At 43.5% G+C, this 19,296-nt stretch overlaps 1 protein-coding gene across 1 annotated transcript in view; it reads left to right on the forward strand.

Moving 5' to 3' along the window:
- ATP8B2 (ATPase phospholipid transporting 8B2) overlaps positions 1-19,296 on the forward strand; it is a gene marked incomplete in the record, with an annotated part of 2,601,455 nt that overhangs the window by 824,195 nt on the left and 1,757,964 nt on the right.

Genomic DNA, 19,296 nt, shown 5'->3' on the forward strand with positions numbered 1-19,296 from the left:
TTGTAAAATACATTGGAAGCAGTAGTCTTTTATTTGGCAGAGTTATGAGAACTTGCTGCATAGTGTTTTTTCAGGACACATGGGCGATTGTAACATCTAAAAGCAATGCGGAACATTCATTCTGTGGATAGAAGGCACTGTGTTGCAGTGGTATGGAGATGAGATTTTACATTTTTTTTTTTTTTTGCCATGGAGTCTGACAATCTGTGAGAGCTGAATGACAAACTCAGAAACAAGCAGCTATTTATATTATGTGTAGTGCTGTGCTTTCCTTTGAGTCTTGTATTTCAGCTGAAGAGCTAATATTTGAAAACTGCGGTTTAACTTAACATTTAGTGCAGACACAGCAATTAAGCTTTATTTATGAAATGATATGCCAACATTATTTTTTTTTATACCTAACATTTTTCAAAAGAAAAAAAAAAAAAACAAATGCATGAAATATAAAGGACTAAAAGGTTCATAGGTTCATAGGTTCATACTAGGCTATCTGCCCTAGGGCATTTATAAGCCTAGCCAGAGTATGTTTGGCTTTCACCACCCATTTTAAATTAATTTTTCTATGCCCTTTTTCGAGGTTAGTATACTGTGCCTCTGTCTAACAGTGACACAGAAGTGATACCCGGGGTAAACCTATGATCTCCCATCCACTCATCAAGACTCCTCTTGAAGAGAATTAATGAGGGACTCTGCCTAACCTGGACTGGGATTTTATTCCATAGTGATGGGAGCCTCTGTGTTATGAATCTGTCCCTCCAGCATGTCCTATTTATTTCAGTGCTGAGGTTCAAGTCTGTGGAGCGTGTAGCTCGATGGGGTTTGGATTTTTTTGAGGTGCAGCATGTCCCTTAATTCCGGGTTGGACATGGCCTTGTATGTCAGGCACAGGTCACCTCTGAGCAGGCGGTATGCCACTGAGTAGAGCTGGAGTTTCTTTAACCGGGCAGCATATGGCATCTGTTTGAGCCCTTTGATCCTCTTGGTGAGGTACTTTTGGGGTCTTTCCAGTTGCTGCAGGTGTTTGGTAAGGTTCATCCCAAAAGGGGCATTGTACTCGATTATGGGCCTGATGAGGGATGAGTAAAGAGGCACGATGACCTCCCCTAATCTAGATGTGAATCCCTTCATGATTAGGTTGGCTGTATAAAATGTTTTTCTAACCACTTTGGCCACGTAGTTGTCAAATGAGAGATTGCTATCAACTTGGGTCCCCAGGTCCCTAATTACTTCTTCTGTACTTAATGGATTACCACCTATGTGGTAATTTGTGGGCACTTTGTTTTTGCCAAAGGGGATGACTGTACACTTTTTGGCGTTTAGCTTGAGGCCATGGCTCTGGCACCAGTTGTCTGTTTCTATGAGGCCCTTTTGGAGGATGCTTGTGTCGGCTGGAGAGTCGATTATGGCGCCCAGTTTGCAGTCATCTGCGAACTTGGTCAGCCACAGTCCTTCCGTGTTGGCCTGTACCTCCGAGAAATATATACCAAACAAGAGAGGTCCCAGGACTGAGCCTTGTGGGACACCACTTGTAACTGGTTTGGAGTCTGACATGGCTCCAGCAATTCTAACCATGTGGGTTCTGTCCTTGAGCCAGTTTGCAACCCATCTAGTGACATAGGGGTTTATATTTAAGCTGGTGAGCTTATCTATAATGCCCGAGTGGGGTATTGTATTGAAGGCTTTCGCGAGGTCCATATAGGCTGTGTGGACCACCTTCCCTTCGTCAGTGGCCTTGGTGACTATTTCAAAGAAGTCAACCAGGTTTAAGAGGCAGGGTCTGCCCTTAACAAAGCCGAACTGGGTAGGATCCAGTGTCTGTAGGTCCCCAATATCTTTATTTATGAGGTCCATGATGATCCTTTCCATAGCTTTGCAGACCAAGCTAGTCAGGCTTATGGGGCGATAGTTTCCAGGGTCCATTGAGGCACCACCTTTGTGGAGAGGGACCACTGTTGCTGTACGCCACTCTTTGGGTACATATCCTGTAGTAAGGCTGAGATTGAACAGTAGTTTTATGTTTGGGTTTAGCTGTTCTTGGAGTTCATGTAGGATGCAGCCTGGGACACCGTCTGGTTCCATTGATGCTGTGTTTTTTTGCTTTGGAGAGGGTGGCTCCCACCTGAGCATCTGAGATGTCAGGGGGGCAGCACTCTGCTGGGATAGATACTTGCCCTTTTGGTGGGAAGGGGGGGGAGTTTGCGCTGAACCTGTCAGCTAGGATGTTGGCAATGTCTGTGGGATCAGTGTATTTTTTGTCATTTTGGACTAATTCAGAGCATATCTGGGAATTCCCTCCCAGGTTCCTAACATAACTAAAGAAAGCCTTGTGATTATCCTTAGTGTCCTGTGCAATTTTTCTCTCGAAGCTGGCCTTTGACGATTTTATGAGTGCCCTTAGTTTTTGCTAATACTGATCAGAGATGCCTTCCCTTTTTGGATTTTGCTCTATCATGTAGTAGCTTCCTCCTACTATTGTATAGTTTGTTTATGGCTGGGGTCCACCAGACAGGTTGTCTGCCTTTGGAGGATTGGGTCTTGGTTTTATTTGGGATTGCATGATCCATGCATTCCTGAAGGTGTTCATAGAATGCATTTATAAAGGATTCTGCGGTCTGGGCCGTATTTTCCACAGGCCTGGGGGCTTTGAAGGATTCCACCTCGGTTTTGAGGAGTGTGAAATTTGCTTTAGAGAAGTTTTTCACTGTGGTTTTCTGGGCAGGGGGTGGGGTCGGGATGTGAATATCCAGTGAGATCAGTTTATGGTCTGATCTTACCAGTGAGGGATACACTTCTGGTCTGGAGCATAGAGTCCCCATGTTGGTGATGATCAGGTCCAGTATGTTTTCCCCTCTTGTGGGAGTGGTAACAAGTTGTTCCATAGCATTTGAGTTTATGAATTCTAGGAACCTTTGGGCAAGGGTGTTGGAGCTAGAGTAATGCTCCCAATCTATGTTTGGGTAGACACAATACCATAAGAGGGATATTCACTGAAATGCTAAGGCACCTGAGCTTTGAGTGATGTGTATTTGACTAAGAATGGCAGAGCACTAGCAAATTAGCTCATATAATGAGTCACATTCTTAATGCAGAGACTGTGTGTGGATGGATATGTGCATGTATGTTCATAAGCATGTCTTGTTTGCCCCCATCTCTCTTTATGGGGGTGATGGGGGGCTATAGCCTGTATTTGGAATTTTTACAACAACTTCGACTGTTACCTCAAAAAATAACTGGTCAGCTAGACCAGTTTAAGTAAGAGTCTATTAACTGTTGAATGTTTACATTAAAGAGATGTTCATCATATTGATCACTGCTGCAGTATCCTAAGCTATATGGGTTAACCATCCAGCTTCCAAAGCTTCAGGGCACCTTCCATGTTCCCAAACTGTTAGCTTGAGATGTGCTGTCTAAAAAGAGTGGTTTGGGTGCCAAGCCCTTCAGAGACTTCCTGCCATAAGAGCAGTCCTCTACGAGCTTTGAAGGATCGACGGTTGGCTAATGCTGTTACATTGCTGGTTTGGTAATTTCCATTGGGGACGGCTTCCACATTACATTTTAGCTATTTATACTGAGTTTTTTGAAAAACAACTACTTTAAAGCTATGGAAAATATATTTTATTGACTGCTACATTTTCTGTGGAGAAACTATTTTACACTTTGAGGCTGGAGAACTGTATGAAAGTGCTTTTTACCATTTGTTTTTTTTTTGGGGGGGGTGACTTTTTGCTGCTATTTTTTTTTTTTTTTTTTTTTTTTTTTTTTTTTTTTTTTGTTACTGACTGTTGCTGGTAAGCTTTCCTCAGTAAACAAGCGCCTCTCATTTGGACCTTCTTAACAGCATAAAAAGTAAATGTTAACTATGCACCTTTTGTTATCATAGGAGACCGGTAATTTTCCAGAGACACAAGTGGGGGATTCTGTTGTAGCCATTGATGGTTCCTCAGACTACTCATCTTTTTCCTTGGATCCCACTGATTGTGTCCATGCAGCCACTAGGGGTTAACCATGTCCTGTGTGGCTGTTGGGGTCCCCTTAGTGGGCAAGGAAGAACCACTTTTGTTAGTCATGTGAGGGGGGACAGGGAAGTGTGCTCTTTCTTAGCCAGAACGTTGTGCCCATCCCTGGAGAAGGTGTTGCTGAGCTGACATTACTAGGTCTGTTTGCCACAATGTTCCTGTTAAAAAGAGACAGCAAACTGAGCATTTAATTTTACCTGTGTCAGTTACTCTGTAGGAGTAATTCATTGAACTTTGCTCAGGGTATTATGCATGCTATATGACCCTTTGTCTAAAGTGGTTTCTGGTAAAAGGAAAAGGGATTCATCTTTCCTTGAAGAGGTTCAAGATGTGGAATATGTTGGTGAATGTGAAGAGACAGATGCAGGTGTTTCTCAGGTTTCTGATTCAGATTCTGAGGAGAGCATGGTATCTGAATCTCCTTGCTAGGGATTATCTTACTCGGAGACTATTTCCAGAATGTGCCAGTGTTTTCAGTGAGAGAAGACTGAACCCCCCCCCACACACACACACACACACACACACACACACCCTATGCTGTCAGAATTGGAGGATGTTTGTCATAGCCTTTGGTTTCTCTGGCAGTCAACCTGCAGCCACTAAGAATGCAGGTAGATAATATTAAGTTCCAAATCTTCAATTCTTTATGCATTAATCTCAGACCTAACCCAGCAGCTGTAGCTTTAGCTAATCCAGCTATTGCTAAGCATTTTAATTTTCATACTTCTCCTTTTGATAAGGATAATAAAGATGTTACGTTTTGGAAAGAAATGCATGTTTCTGCAATTTTTTTTAGAATTCTGAATTGTTGGGGTCCTGTGTTAAAGTTTATACTAACAAATTGTGAAAGTATGAGGCATGTTTTAGCTGGATTTTCTCGTGTGAGGAAAAATCTGCTTTGTATAGTCTTGTTTATTCTGATTTCAGGGCACTACTCATTGTTTGAAGTGTGTTCGACTGCTTTGTAGATGCTCCTTCCAGGGGTGTTGTCACTGGTACTGTTTTGAGTGGTTTGCCTGACTGCATTCTCAGAACTTCCCAGAAGAACTCAAAAATTTAATTTTGAATCATCTTTTGGATAGAGATTAATTTTATATCCTCTGCTGCAGAGGTTATCAAAAAGTATGATACAGAAGGTTATCTGATTTAGGGAATCTGTCAGATTTTTCCGCCTTCTAATTTTTTCAGGGGATTTTCTGCTGTCTTGTCCCATTTTAGCAAAAAATAAAATAAACAATCTCAACAAAATTTTGATAAGCAGATGTTTAAAAAGCAGTTGTAGTGAGGTACCAGAAAGAAAGCTGGATCCCTCAAGAACAAAGGATAGTCAAATATGGCAGAATGACTTTTTAAGGGACCTTGTCCCCTCTGCTGCTGTGGCAGTCCCTTACCCATTCCAGAAGGTTTGTATTTCCCTGTCTCTTTAACAACAGATTGTTTCAGACAAATGGGTTCTGAAACTGATCCAGCTAGGGTACATATGGCAGTGGGAGGAAATTCCTCCTTTCCTGAGGATTCCTCCTCATCTTTCAGACCAAGCACTTCTCTTCCTTCCTGCCCTGCATCACATGCTGTTTCTGGAGTTAAAAGAAGCAAATGTCCATATTGATCATTGCTGCAATAGCCTTAAATATATGGGTTCTATCCTGCCAAGGATGTTGTGTCTTTCGGCTTTTCCCGGTTAGAGGTCGCCACAGCAGAGCTCCGGTCTGCTAATGATTGGCAGTAGATTTTTACGTGCCGAGTTGCCAGCTCTGACGCACAACCATCAACGAAGGTAAGCCCATTCACGCATGTCTGTACACAGAAGACGCTCTAGCTGAGAATCGAACGGGACAACATCTTACTGTGAGGCGACAACGCTACCGCAGCACCGCCACCGCAGATGCACCATCCTGCCAAGGATGTAACAGTGCTCAAGTGTTTGGGCAGCTTGAGCTGAATTGTCAAATACAGGTTTGAGTGCCAAGCCCTTCAGACCTTTCATGCTACTGAGTAAGAGAGGTTGACTCCTAAGAGGACATAAAATAGGAGTAAATATGTATACATTTGCACACACCCTAGCATAATCAGAAAACAAAGTTGGAGGAAGTGATTGGGCTACTGCAGCAGTGATCATTTGAACATCTACTGCTATGATAAAACTTCATACACAACTGTCCCAAGTTCATTGTATTGATCACTGCTGCAGTAGCTTAAGCTATATGGGTAGATTACCATATCTTATTACATTTCGAAGATGGAAGGAGAAAGGTGCAGGAACCCCTGGAGAATGGGCCTACTAAAGCCTGATGTAGACCTAGAAAATGAATCAAGCTTGTGATGCTTTGTAAAAATATGTACAGAGAATCAATGTAAAGGGAGTTCAAGGAATAAGGAGTGAGTGAGATTTTGCATGCAGATCTATGAGGAGAATAGCAAGACAGAATATATTAATGCAGTTGCAGAAAGTATAAGAACCAAACCAACACAGGAATGGAGAAAAGAAAATTTGGCCATTAGGGATGACAGTAAGTAAGATTACAGAAAATAAGCAAGAGGAGGCTGGAATTTACTGAAGAAAACTGGAAGAAGGAACCATGTTATTGAGAGCAAGTAGCTAGAGAGGGAAAGGTTCATAGGTAGGTACTAGGCTATTGGCCCTAGGGCCTATATAAGCCTAACCAAAAAGGTACCCTGGCTTTTGCCACCCAAGAAAATTATTTTCCTGTGCCCCTGTCGAGCAGAGCCGCAGAGGTGATCCCCAGGGTGAATTTCCTATTTCCCATCCAGTCATCAAGATTTTTCTTGAAGAGTGCTAATGAGGAGCTTTGTTTGCTATATAGATGGGTTGTTTGTTCCAGAGTATGGGAAGTCTCTGTGACAGGAATCTATCCCTCTAGCATGTTCTGTTTATTGTAGTGATAAGGTTTAGGTCCCCAGAGCGTGTAGCTCAGAGGGATTGGGATTTCTTTAAGTGGAGCATGTCCAACACTGGGTTTGACATAGCTTTATATGTTAGGCAGAGATCACCTCTGAGTAGGCGATATGCGACTGAGGAAAGCTGGAGCTTTTTGAGACTGTCTGCGTAAGACATCTATTTGAGGTCGGTAATCCACTTTGTAAGGTATTTCTGCGGCCTTTCCAGTTGTAGATGTCTTGTGAGGTACATACAAAAAGGGACGTTGTACTCTATAATGGGTCTGAGTGACGAGTAGAGGGGAACAATGACCTCTTTTTTCCTGGATGCGAAACCTTTTGTGATGAGGTGTGCCACATAGAAGGATTTCCTGACTACTGTGGCGATGTGATTATCAAAGGAGAGACTGCTGTCCACCTGTGTCCCAAGGTCTCTTATCACACTTTCAGTATTAAGTAGATTACCGCCTATGTGGTAGTTCATGGGTACAGAGTTTTTACCAAAGGGAATGACAATGCACTTTTTGGCATTGAGCTTGAGGCCATGGCTTTGACACCAGGCATCTGTCTCAGTGAGGCCCTTTTGTAGGATGCCCACATTGTTAGGAGTTTCGATTATGGCTCCTAGTTTGCAGTCATCTGCGAACTTTTAGCCAAAGACCTTCTGTGTTAGTCTGTACTTCAGAAAATAGATACCAAACAGGAGAGGACCCAGGACTGAACCCTGTGGTACTCCACTTCTCACTGGTCGGAAGTCGGATTTAGAGTCTGCTACTTTCACAGTGTGGGTTCTGTCAGTGAGCCAGTTGGCAACCCATCTTGTGATATAGGGATTTATACCTAGTTTAGTGAGTTTACCTATAATTCCAGAGTGGGGGATGGTGTCAAAAGCCTTGGCGAGGTGCAGTTAGGCTGTGTGAACCATCTTACCCTCGTCTATGGCTTTGGTGACTGCTTCAAAGAAGTCTATCAGGTTTAGGAGACATGATCTGCCTTTTACAGACCTGAACTGGGTGGGGTCCAGAGTTTGGAGATTACCAATGTCTTTGTGTATAAGATCCATGATGATACGTTCCATGGCCTTGCAGACCAGGCTTGTTAGGCTAATGGGGTGGTAGTTTCCGGGGTCCGTGGTGGCTCCCTCTTTGTGGAGTGGATAACCGTTGCTGTGCACCATTCAGTGGGCACAAAGTCTGAGGTGAGGCTATGATTGAACATGGTGTTTAGGTGGGGTGCCAGTTCATTCTGCAGTTCATGTAGAATGCAACCTGGGATGTTGTCAGGTCCCATGGATGCTGTGTTCTTGGCTTTGGAGAGTGTGGTTTTAACCTGTGCAGCCGTGACTAAAGAACTTTGCATTCTCCTGGGATAGAGATGGACCCTTTAGGGGGTGAGAGGGGGGTAAAGTTAGCACTGAACCTATCTGCCAGGATATTGGCAGTATTGGTTGGTTCTGTATATTTAGTGCCATTGTGCTGTAACTCAGAGCATATCTTGAGGATTCTTAACATAGCTATAGAATGCTTTGTGGTTGTCTTTAGAATCAGTGGCGATTTGATTTTTTTTTTTTTTTTTTTTTCGTAACTAGCTTTGGAGGATTTTATGAGGATCTCAGCTTCTTACTGAGGCTGACTAGGGAGTTCCTCCAGTCATGGGATTTTACTCTTTTTAGCAACAGTTTCTTTCTTCTGTTGTAGAGTTTGTTTATGGCAGGTGACCATAGATCGGCTTCCTTTTTTTGGAGGATAGCATCTTGGTTCTGTTAGGGATAGCACGATCCATGCAGTCGTGCAAGTGCTTATAAAGTGCATTTGTGTAGGATTCAGCAGTCATACCTGTGTTGTCCGTCTGCATGGGTGTCGTGAAGTTTGCCACTTCTGTCTTAATTTAAGTAGCGTGAAGTTGGCTTTGGAGAAATTTTTTACAGTGGTTTCCTTAATGGGGTCGGGATGTGGATGTCTAGGGTGATTAGCTTGTGGTCAGATTTGACCAATGAGGAATTGACCTCTGGTGTGGAACACTGGTCGCCCTTGTTGGTAATGACCAGGTCTAGGATATTGCTGCCCATAGTGGGGGTGTGGATAAGTTGATCCAAGGGATTGGAATTTATGAATTCCAGAAAATATGATGAGGTCAAGGAGAAGTTTAGACTGCATTTAGAGACTGCTTTCCTTACCAGGGATTGATATCAGAGAGAGAGAAAGAGATAAAGGGAGGCCTGTGTGAAAGATTTGCTCTCATAGTTTTCACTTGAATCTTGAACAGAAGCTGCTTTGAAAAAGGGGATAATTATTAGTGCATATAAAATATTTCATGCGAAATGTACGAATCAGAGACTGGAAAAGCAAATTACAAGGAACAATGGGAGGACGTATGTATGGCTATCAAGTATGCAAAAAAGTGCATAAGTTTCAGGATTTTTTCTTGTGTTTGCATAGGTATTTTTATACCCTAAGCAGACTTTGAAAGAATTTTTCCTCACGTTGATAGCAAATGTTGGAGGTGTGATGGAGAAGAGAGGTAACTGGCAACATGTTTTATTGGAGTGTAATGAGTTGGCAGGTTATAAAAATTTCCTGCACAATATTGTCAGAAATATTTGTGGAGCAAATGGCTGTAACTAAGGAAATGATTCTTTTGAGCTGGGACACAGGGTCTGAGTTGCCTAGTCAAGGTAAGGCCTTCAGTTTAATTTCGTTGACTACCAAAAAAAGTAATTGCTAGCAAATAGAAATCAAAATCTAAACCAACTATATTTGAAGTTTTTGATATTGTAAGAGATGAATTGGAATGGGACTGTTAGAAAAAGGAAAGAACAAATTATATAGACATAAATGAAAGTTGTGGAAGCAATACATGAGTTTCAGAATGTGTGTTGAAGGTTGAGGGAGGGTAAAAATTGAGTGATTTATGTAATCTTCTAAAGAGTTGCTGTAAAGAAAATCTGCATGTAAGGTATATAAATGAAAAAATGTTGATATGGCTGTTTTCTATTAATGTGTGGGCCTACGTCTTAAGTGATAATTTAATAAAAATGTTTAAAAACATCCCTTCTTGCAAACCATAGATTAGTATTCTTGGGATGCCTTTTGGACACCTCTCTCTTGACAAATTTCCTTCCAGAAAAATAAGCAAGGTCATCACCAGCCTTTCTTTTCAGACTACAACTGCAAGAGAATTTTGTAAGAATCCTAAAGTTCTTCTCTTACCTTGTATCTGTGGCCAGAGTACACAGTTTGTCAGTTAGTGCATGAAAGTAATTCAGTGGCATCACAGATAATTTTGGATCTGACACAGTCATCTACTTTCCTGTCCAGTTCTCAGTTTTGTGAAGAAAGAACTTCTTTGGTTGGCCAAAAAGTCCTTTGAAACCCAAGGCTTCCTTTCTCCAGCCAGTCCATTCTGACAGTGGCCACAGATGCTTTGGACTTCACCTGGGGTGTTGTTTCTCGGGGTGTAAATGTGCAGGGAGTCTGGGAACCACAATACCAAAATATATTATTCTGAAGGTGATGGTGCTCATAACTGTTCTGAAAGCCCTGTATCAGCTAGGGACTCCAGGGATCCTTTTAGTTGTTGCATCTCATCAGAGCAGAACACAGAAGCAGACTGTTTGAGCTGATCCGGGACAAGACGCTAATGAATGGGTGCTGTACAAGGATGGTCTCCTTAGAAAAAGTCCACCAGTGGGAGCTACCATTGATAAATCTGTTTGTCTCCAATTAACAGACATCTAAAACTCCTCTGCTCCAGGACACCTTGCATAGATGCCTGGAAGATGAATCCTTTTCCAGTCCACTGGATGTGGATATTTCTTTATGACCCCTCCCCCACCTTCCCTTCCTCTGATAACCAGAATTCGTGAAAAGGTCAGAAAGTAGTTGCCAAAGTAATACTATTAACTCCATTTTGCCCAGATAGCACTTGTTCTCCCTTCTAATGCAGCTGGCCAAAGGTAATTACCAAAAGCTTCCTCATAGAGTGGACTTGGTCACACAAGGCAAGGGATATCTGATTTTCCCAGCATTCAGAATCTCAGTTTAGTTGTATGAATGAAAGGCCCTTTATCTTTAAAGTACCCATTTTCCTGAGGACATGCAACAGGTGTTAAAGGAGGCCTGACTCCTGCTGCTAGAAAATACTATTTAACCACATGGAAGATAGTCTCTATGGTGTTATTTCAGAGGACAGGGACCCTTTCAAGTGGGGGCATCCCTTTTTCTCCAGACCCTGTGCTAGTTACAAAGTTCTGGCCTTGTATATGCTTTTATAAAGGGACTCCTCTCAGCTATTTCAGCTTGAATGTCACCAGCTTCCCTCTCTTACCTTTTTGTCTCAATTTCAGTCAATTTTTGAAAGGGGAGGGGCTGCATATCAGAACAGTAAAAAAAAAGATGGCTAATTCTTAGGATTTGAATTTGTTAGGAAAAAAGAAACTTGCTCTACCACCTTTTGAACCTGCAGTCAGCTCTTCTGTAAAGTATTTTACTTGGAAAACTGCCCTGTTTCATAGTTCTTACCACTCTGCTAGGCATAATTCTTAATTTACAGGCTCTTTTCTTTTCAGCCTTTTTTGGTCTTTCATTAAGATATGATGTGTCTGAGAACCAAACCTTCTTTTGTGCCTAAAGTAGTATATGCCACTTCCTGTTTTCTATCCTGATGCTCAGAATAAAGCTGGAATAATTCTTCACAGCCTGGATATTCATAGGCAACTTATACTGGACATAGCTGAAGATTTCAGAAAATCGACTACATTTTTTGTGTCTTAATGATGTTAAGAAAAAGGGTTGCCAGTATCTAAATAAACTATCTGTAGCTAGCTTTCCCATTCTATTTGGTCTACTCTTCTGTCTGTGACTATTTGGTCTACTCTTCTGTTTGTGACAAAAATCTGCCTCAGTGTTATGTTTCATTCCACCAGAGCTGCCTGCAGCATTTGGGCCTTTTTTGTTTGTTCATAACTTATCAAGCAAATTGGATTCAGTTTCTAGAGCCAGCGCAGGCTATGCCAGGGTTGCCCTTCAGAGAATCCTGGACTCTTGTTCTTTACCTGCCCTTTCTTTTTTGAACTTTGGCAATCATCCCATGTTGTAATGGGTACTACAGTAATGAAGAGCATTGTACAGTTGTATAGTTTACTTACCATAACTGTAGATGTTCAGATGGGTCACTGTTGCAGTATTAGCACCCTCCTCCCATCCCTTCTTTAACTAGGTTGGGGTATCCTCCTCCTGCTTACTCTTTTTGACATGACTTGACTCAGAGCTTTAGGCTTCTGCTTCCCTGTTTTGGGCAAGAAAGATGCGAGTTGTGGGATTTCTGTACATCCCTCTTATACTAGCATGTCCTCTTGTGCTAAGGGTTGGCATAAAGTGCATGGCATGAGGAAGGAATCTGAAGCTTTGTAGAGTTGCTTGACATATGTTGTCCTTTGCAAGGTACTTTCTATTTTGTAGGGCCTACTTCAACAGTAATTTATTTGTGCATCTGCTGTTGGGGTAAGTAGACCATACAGCTGTACTTTTATGGAGACATACTGCAGAAGATTGGGAGCCACAAATCACGTCTTGTGTGGTAGAAGAAAGGTATAGATCCACAAATGTAGCGGTAGTGCATAAGAGGTTGAGTTTGCTGCTTAGACTGCTGTATCTCCAAACAGTATAGATGCTATACAAAGCAAAATGTTTTCCTCAATCCTTCACATGTTCAGTGCTGTTAGTGAAAGTCCAGGGAGTCTATGACTAGGGGAAACTAGCCTGTAGATGGTGTAAATGTGCTCTATTTTCCTTTGCACAGTCCTTTAATTATTTTGAGTTGTTCTCATGGATCTGAGAAGTCGTTAACCTTTTAGTCTGTTATTAATCTTCATTCATTCATGATGGGTGGGTTTTGGTTCCGTCCTCTGAACCTACTCTGCCGATATAAGGAGCTTGCGCTAGCCAAAAACTCTTGAGCTAAGGTTAACCATAGTGCCCCTCTCCTAATATTGTCAGGTCTCGTTTGCCGCATAGAGTTTCAAGACGTGTCAGGCCAGCTCTCAAGCCAAGTGTTTTATTTTTCTCTTAATTTTTGCAATTTACCCTTATAATCTTCTATAATCCTCCTATATCTTAATCGATTAGAGTTGCTGATAGTTCCCTTCCTGTGTGAGTGAATTTGTCCTTCCTTTTTACCTTGTTGGTATTTCTTTGTACCATCGTTGGTACAGGCCCCTCACTTCCCCTTATCTTTCGGTAATGTAATTACCATCATTGGTATTCTCTTTCCACTTCCCTTTACCCTTTGGGTATACTTTCTACTTACCATTGTTGGTAAATCAAAAAAAAAAAAAAATCCTTCCTTTTCTGCGTGCGTGTGTTTACCTAGTCGTGAAAATATATTTCTTTAAGTACTGTTTAATTGTCAACTGGATCATTCATAATGGCTGACAAGAAGGGCACTACTGGTTTTAAGCAGTGAGATAAATGTGGCAGGAAAATGCCAAACTCTGATGGGCATCTCTCCTGTGTCTATTACCTAGGAGTATCACATTTGAAGGGTCAACCTCCGTGCGAGCTCTGTAAGGGCTTTAGTGCCCGCACCTTAGTTGAGCGCAACAGCAAATTAATTGTAAAGGGTCTCTTAACCCTTTCTCAGAGGCTTTATCTGAGGTGGAAGTCTCAACTTCTCCTAAAAAAGCGACGAAGAAGGGGAGCCATTCAGTGCCATCGCCTCCTCAGTCCCAGGAATCAAAAACCACTAAGGCCCAGGTTCATACGGAACCGAAACTGAAACATGCCAAAATGTCTTCAACACCTACCTCAGCACAGGAGTCTTAAAACTCCATCCACTGTGCCGTCCTTGATTACGGAACTGACAACCACTAGTATTCCTATGGTATCGACCCCTTCCATGGTACCACAGACCCTCTCGGCACCAACAATAGCCTCTCCCTTAAAACTGGTAACCCCCATCATCACAACCTTTTGGTCTTCCGACCATGGTGCCAAAGGTCGAGACAGTGGCCAGGACCCAAGATATTCTCAGTCAGTTGACCCCTTTGTTGGACAACAGCTAAGTCCATTCATTGACCAGCCTGCATCTTCATCGGGGATGTCAACCCGTTCCACCAGGAGCCTTTTGGAGCTTGATGTAGTGAGACTTGTGGATCAGCTCCTAAATAGCCAGAGGCATTCCAACTCCATCTAGGACCTCCCTCCCAGCCAGAGCCTAGAGTTTTTCACAACATACTTCAACCTATGTTCCTCCTTCACCCTCCCTGCAGGTCTTGGAGCCCTTGATGCCGATGCCTACTGCTTTGGTTCCACTGGTAGATCTTACTGTGGTTCCAGAACCTCCCCTATGGACCACGGCACAGTCGGAGCCGATCCACCCTTGAGACCGTGACTGGTCTGTTGGCACTGTGACCCCTAGTATGGCACCGATTTTTTTCTACATCACAGTCTACGGTTCTGGTTGCTTTGGCAGCTCTGAGTCCTCTCGTGGCTCCTTTCCTGGAGGCAGGCTTGTCGGAGTGGGGTGTCACCCCGGTTCCAAGGTTGTCTTTCTCTGTTCTGGGCTTCCATCCCACTTCAGGTGGGCATGCATTCCAGGTTATGGAGAGGCACATGCCTCGGCAGGCTGGCAGTTGTCCCCTTCGGCACAAGAATGTCACATATACATGCTCTCTGGTTCACAGCTGACCCAGTCCACTACACTGGGACATTGGGCATGGGAGGAGCAAGACACTCTACCGCAGGGCACCCTGTCTTTGGACTCCTCTTCAGACATTCCCCCTGAAGAGCCACCGTATAGGAGATTGTGCAAGAGGAAGCACATTGATTCCCTTGAGGAATCTCTCACCAAAGATACAGATTGCGATGAGGGGGAAGGGTCCCTACAGTCACCCCCTGAAGATGTCTCCTTTGGAGACATACTGGAGATCCTGAAACAGAAGGGTGACTGGAAGCCCACCAACCCTTCCTCTGAGGAATCTATTCTTGCAGGCTTTCTGTGCTCGACCCTCTACTTCCTGGGTGACCCCGCCTGCGGATGAGTTGGTCAAGCTCATCGTGCAGTATGCCTAGAAGGCCCCTGACAACATTGAGCCAATTCCCCGGAGACTGGACAAAATACTCTCCCCTCCAAAGTATCAGCCCCATTGGTCCAAAGGCTTAGCAATAGATGCTATGATGGTGGCAGCAGCCACAAGAAAACAACTTGCAGAGAAGAGTCCTGTTGTTCATCCTCCAGACAAGGGAGTCTGACGATGAACAGACTAGGGAAGTGGGTTTACGCTTCAACGACCTTTGCCATACAGTCATTGAACTGTTTGGCACATTTTACCCGCCTCCAGAGACACCTGATGATGAAACTCTCAGGAATCGTAGCAGGAGCAGGGTCTGATGCGGTACGTGACAAAGTTGCTTCACAGCTCGCCACCCAGAAATCTATGACCAAAAATGTCCACAAACGAAGAACCAAGTCCAAGACGAAAAGGTTTAATGCATCCAAAAAAACACAGACTATGGCAAGAAATGATACAGCAGTAAAAACTATTGACCTAGGTTTCGTCCACGTTAATACGGACTTCTTCAGAACATTTAAAAATACCCAAAACACCTCTTATATACCATAATAAATGAATGAATACAGAGGGGGCAACCCATCAGGAAGACACCACCCCCAGGTAAAGGGAGTCCGCGTAACCAGGGGTTCAGAGATTCCCTTTCTGGGCAGCCCTACCAGCGCTCCTGAAGAGTGGCCCAATTGCTTGCCTCTGGAAGCAGTATGGGGGTGATTCTGTCTGCACCACTTAGCCTGGCATTCCATAACAGCAGATTTTTGGGTGTGGACGATAATTACCAGAGGTCATCATATTCCCTTCAATCTTTACCTGAGGCCGCAAAGGCGAATCCCAGACATTCCACCCAGTCAGAGGAACGCAGCAGCACAAGAAATTCGAAAGCTGCTCCAAAAGAGTCATCCAGACAATCCCACCAGACCAGATAGAATCCGGATTTTAGTCAAGGTTCTTTTAGTGCCCTTTTTAGTGCCAAAAAAGACAGGGGACTGGATGCCAGTTTTAGACCTCAGCATCCTAAGCAAGTTTGTCAGACAGACCAAATTCCAGATGGTCATGGTTCAGTCTATCCTCCCATTTCTAGAAAAAGACGAATGAATGTGCTTGATAGAACTTCAGGATGCTTATTTCCATATAAAAATGGAAAAACGCTCCAGAAGATATCTCTGCTTCCAGCTAGGAGCCAATCACTACCAATTTCGAGTGCTACCCTTTGGTCTCTCCACAGCCCCCAGAGTGTTCACCAAATGTATGGCAGTAGTAACAGCTCACCTGAGACTGCAAGGATTCCAGGTGTTTCCATATCTAGACAATTGGCTCCTTACCGCCCCGCCAAGCATTTATTGCTTCTCTCCTTACTCTACAGCTAGCACGACTCTTGGGGATCTCAATAGTTGAAGAGAAGTCAAAACTAGCACCTACTCAAAGCCTAGAATTCATAGGAGCAACATTTGACACAAGGTCTTACCTGGTCGCCCTGCCTCTTCACAGGCTTCAGGGACTAAGATCTCTACTCCGAGTGATACTCTCTCAGGGCAAAGTCCCATCTCATTCAATCCTTCAACTGCTGGGTTCAATGGCAACAATGATTACTATAGTTCCCCTAGCAAGACTCCATATGAGATTACTACAGTGGCTCCTACCGTCACAGTGGTCCCTATTGACACATCTCATGTCTTATCCAATACGCATAATGAACCGCTGCAAACAAGATCTGAATTGGATGAAACCAGAAATGGAATTATGGAGTCGTCCCTTCTAACCCTCTCAGCCCAATGCCATAGTGACCATGGATGCGTCTGTGATGAGGTGGGGGTGGGGCATTTTCGGGGAAAGACTGTCCAAGGCACTTGGTTCCCCTTGGAGGCCAATTTGCATATCAATGTCCTAGAACTGAGGGCGGTGCGTCTAGATTTCCAAGCATTCCAGTCTGCCCTCCCTTCGGGGACAATTGCTATCCAGTCGGACAACATGTCGGTCATCTGGTGTATCAGCAAACTGGGGGAACCAGATCCTATCTGTTGTGTTTGGAAGCCATGAGTTTGAGTTTGGCAATGAGCGATAGCCTGCAACTGCTTTCTGGTTGCAATGCACATTCCCACGAATTCCACTGTGATTGTGGACATGCTGAGCAGATGCATTCTCCTGCCTCATGAGTGGTCCCTCAATCCCGAAGTAGTGACGGAGATTTTCCTTTGCTGGGGTCAGTCTTGCTGCGTTCTATTCACGTCTCCCACCAACCACAAGTGCAGCAGCTACTTTGCCTAATCCCCCAACAGGGGAGTCCCCAAGGGATGCTGTAGTACACGATTGGCCCCCAGGACTGCTTTATGCCTTACCTCCATTTCCTCTGATTCCACAATTTCTAAAGAAAGCATTTTGGTTGAGAAGCAAAGTAATCCTCATTGCATCATATTGGCCCCAACAAATCTGGTTCCCTTTCCTTTGGCCTCACCTGGTTCAATGACCATGGACTCTGGATCCAACTCCAGGATTGCTGTCGCACCCTCGGGGGTTGATCCACCCAAACCTGTCGTGCCTCAAGCTGACAGCTTGGTACCTCCACTTCTGGTAATTGCCAGGCAAAATAATCCATATTCCCATGTACAAAAAATACTTCTGGCTTCCCATAAACCGTCCAGCAGAAAATTTTATTATAGTAAATGGAACAGGTTTGTTTTTTGGTCTCAAGAGAAAGGGCTTTGACCCCTTTTCCGCTCCAATTAACTCTGTGTTGGAATATTTGTCAACCTTACTCCATTCAGGAGCATCAGCTTCTGCGATTCGGGTTCATTTAGCAGCTATCTCAAACTTCCACAATGGTTTCCAAGATTTCCCTTTAATATCTCACCATCTCTGTAAAACTTTCTTGAAAGGAGTCATTCATATAAAACCTGCCTTCAAAGAGCCTATTGAACCTTGGAATTTGACAATGGTCCTACAAACTTTGACTTGTCATCCCTTTGAGCCTGCTACCACTTGCGATATAAAATTCTTGTCTTGAAAGACTTTATTCTTGGTAGCCATTACCTAGGTGAGAAGAATATCAGAATTACAGGCCTTGTGTGTAAAATGTCCTTACATAGTTTTCCACACAGAGAGAGCATCTCTTCGGACTAACCCCTCCTTTCTACCCAAGGTTGTCGAATATTAACCAATCCATTGACCTGCCAGTTTTCTTCCCAAACTTTTCTAATAAAGGAGAATATTGTTTGCATTTATTGGATGCACATAGACAATTAAGTTTCTACTTAGGACTAAATCTTTCCAAAAATCTGACCAATTATTCCTGTCTTTTTCAGGATCCAAGTTAGGAAAATCTATTTCCAATGTCACATTGGCAAAATGGCTGAGAGGCTGAACAAAATGCGTTTAACAACTAAAGTCAAGGTGCATTCAACCAGATCAGTTGCTACTTCGATCGCCTTTCATTCCGGATCTTCTATGGATGACATTGGCGCAGCAGCTACTTGGGCTACCCCTCGTACCTTTATCACTCATTACAAATTGGACTTGGTCTCCAGGGGGAGAGCATCCTTTGGCTCAGTGATGCTCAGGAATATCCTTCCATAGGGCCTCCCAGGACATAAAGTAGCTAGAGACTGTGTCCCATCCATCATGAATGAATGAAGATTAACAACATCAGATAAAGAAGTTATGTTCTTACCATAACGTTCCGTCTGTGATGTTGATCTTCATTCATTCATGACATCCCACCATCCTACCCCCTCTGAAAGACTCCTGGAGGTTCAGAGTTGGCCCTGGTTACATGATAGGGCATTTGCTCAGACAAAGCATCCAGTTTCTTTTCCATACGGGCAAACTCGATCTGAGGAGATGGGCACTATGGGTAACCTTAGCTCAAGAGTTTTTGGCTGGCACAAGCTTGTTATATTGGCTGAGTTGGTTCCGAGGATGGAACCAAGACCCCATCCATCAGGAATGAACAAAGATCAACAACACAGATGGAACATTATGGTAAGAACATAACATGTTCATGTTTCACTGTTGCAGTCATCACATTTGGGTTATCTGCCTGCAGGTAGCCCTCAGCCGGCTTGAATACCAGAGTCTTCGTTTTTCTGCGTTGGATGCTGTCGCTTCTTCCATGACGTCAGGTCGTCAAGGGTATAAAACATGCAGCCGACGCCATTACATCAGTCTTTCTTGCCGCACGGTGCCCGAAGCAGAAGCAGTTTGCAAGTGTCGGTCGGCTAACTCCTGAAATTTTCATTTTTAAGTTTCAGACTCAAAGTCTTCCAAAATAAGATAAGTACCCCATTGGGGATCCTTTTTTCTTGCTTTAACCGATGTCAG

Source organism: Protopterus annectens, chromosome 8.part0, assembly GCF_019279795.1.
Source record: "Protopterus annectens isolate FY-2018-M chromosome 8.part0, PAN1.0, whole genome shotgun sequence".
Lineage (NCBI taxonomy): Eukaryota > Metazoa > Chordata > Ceratodontiformes > Protopteridae > Protopterus > Protopterus annectens.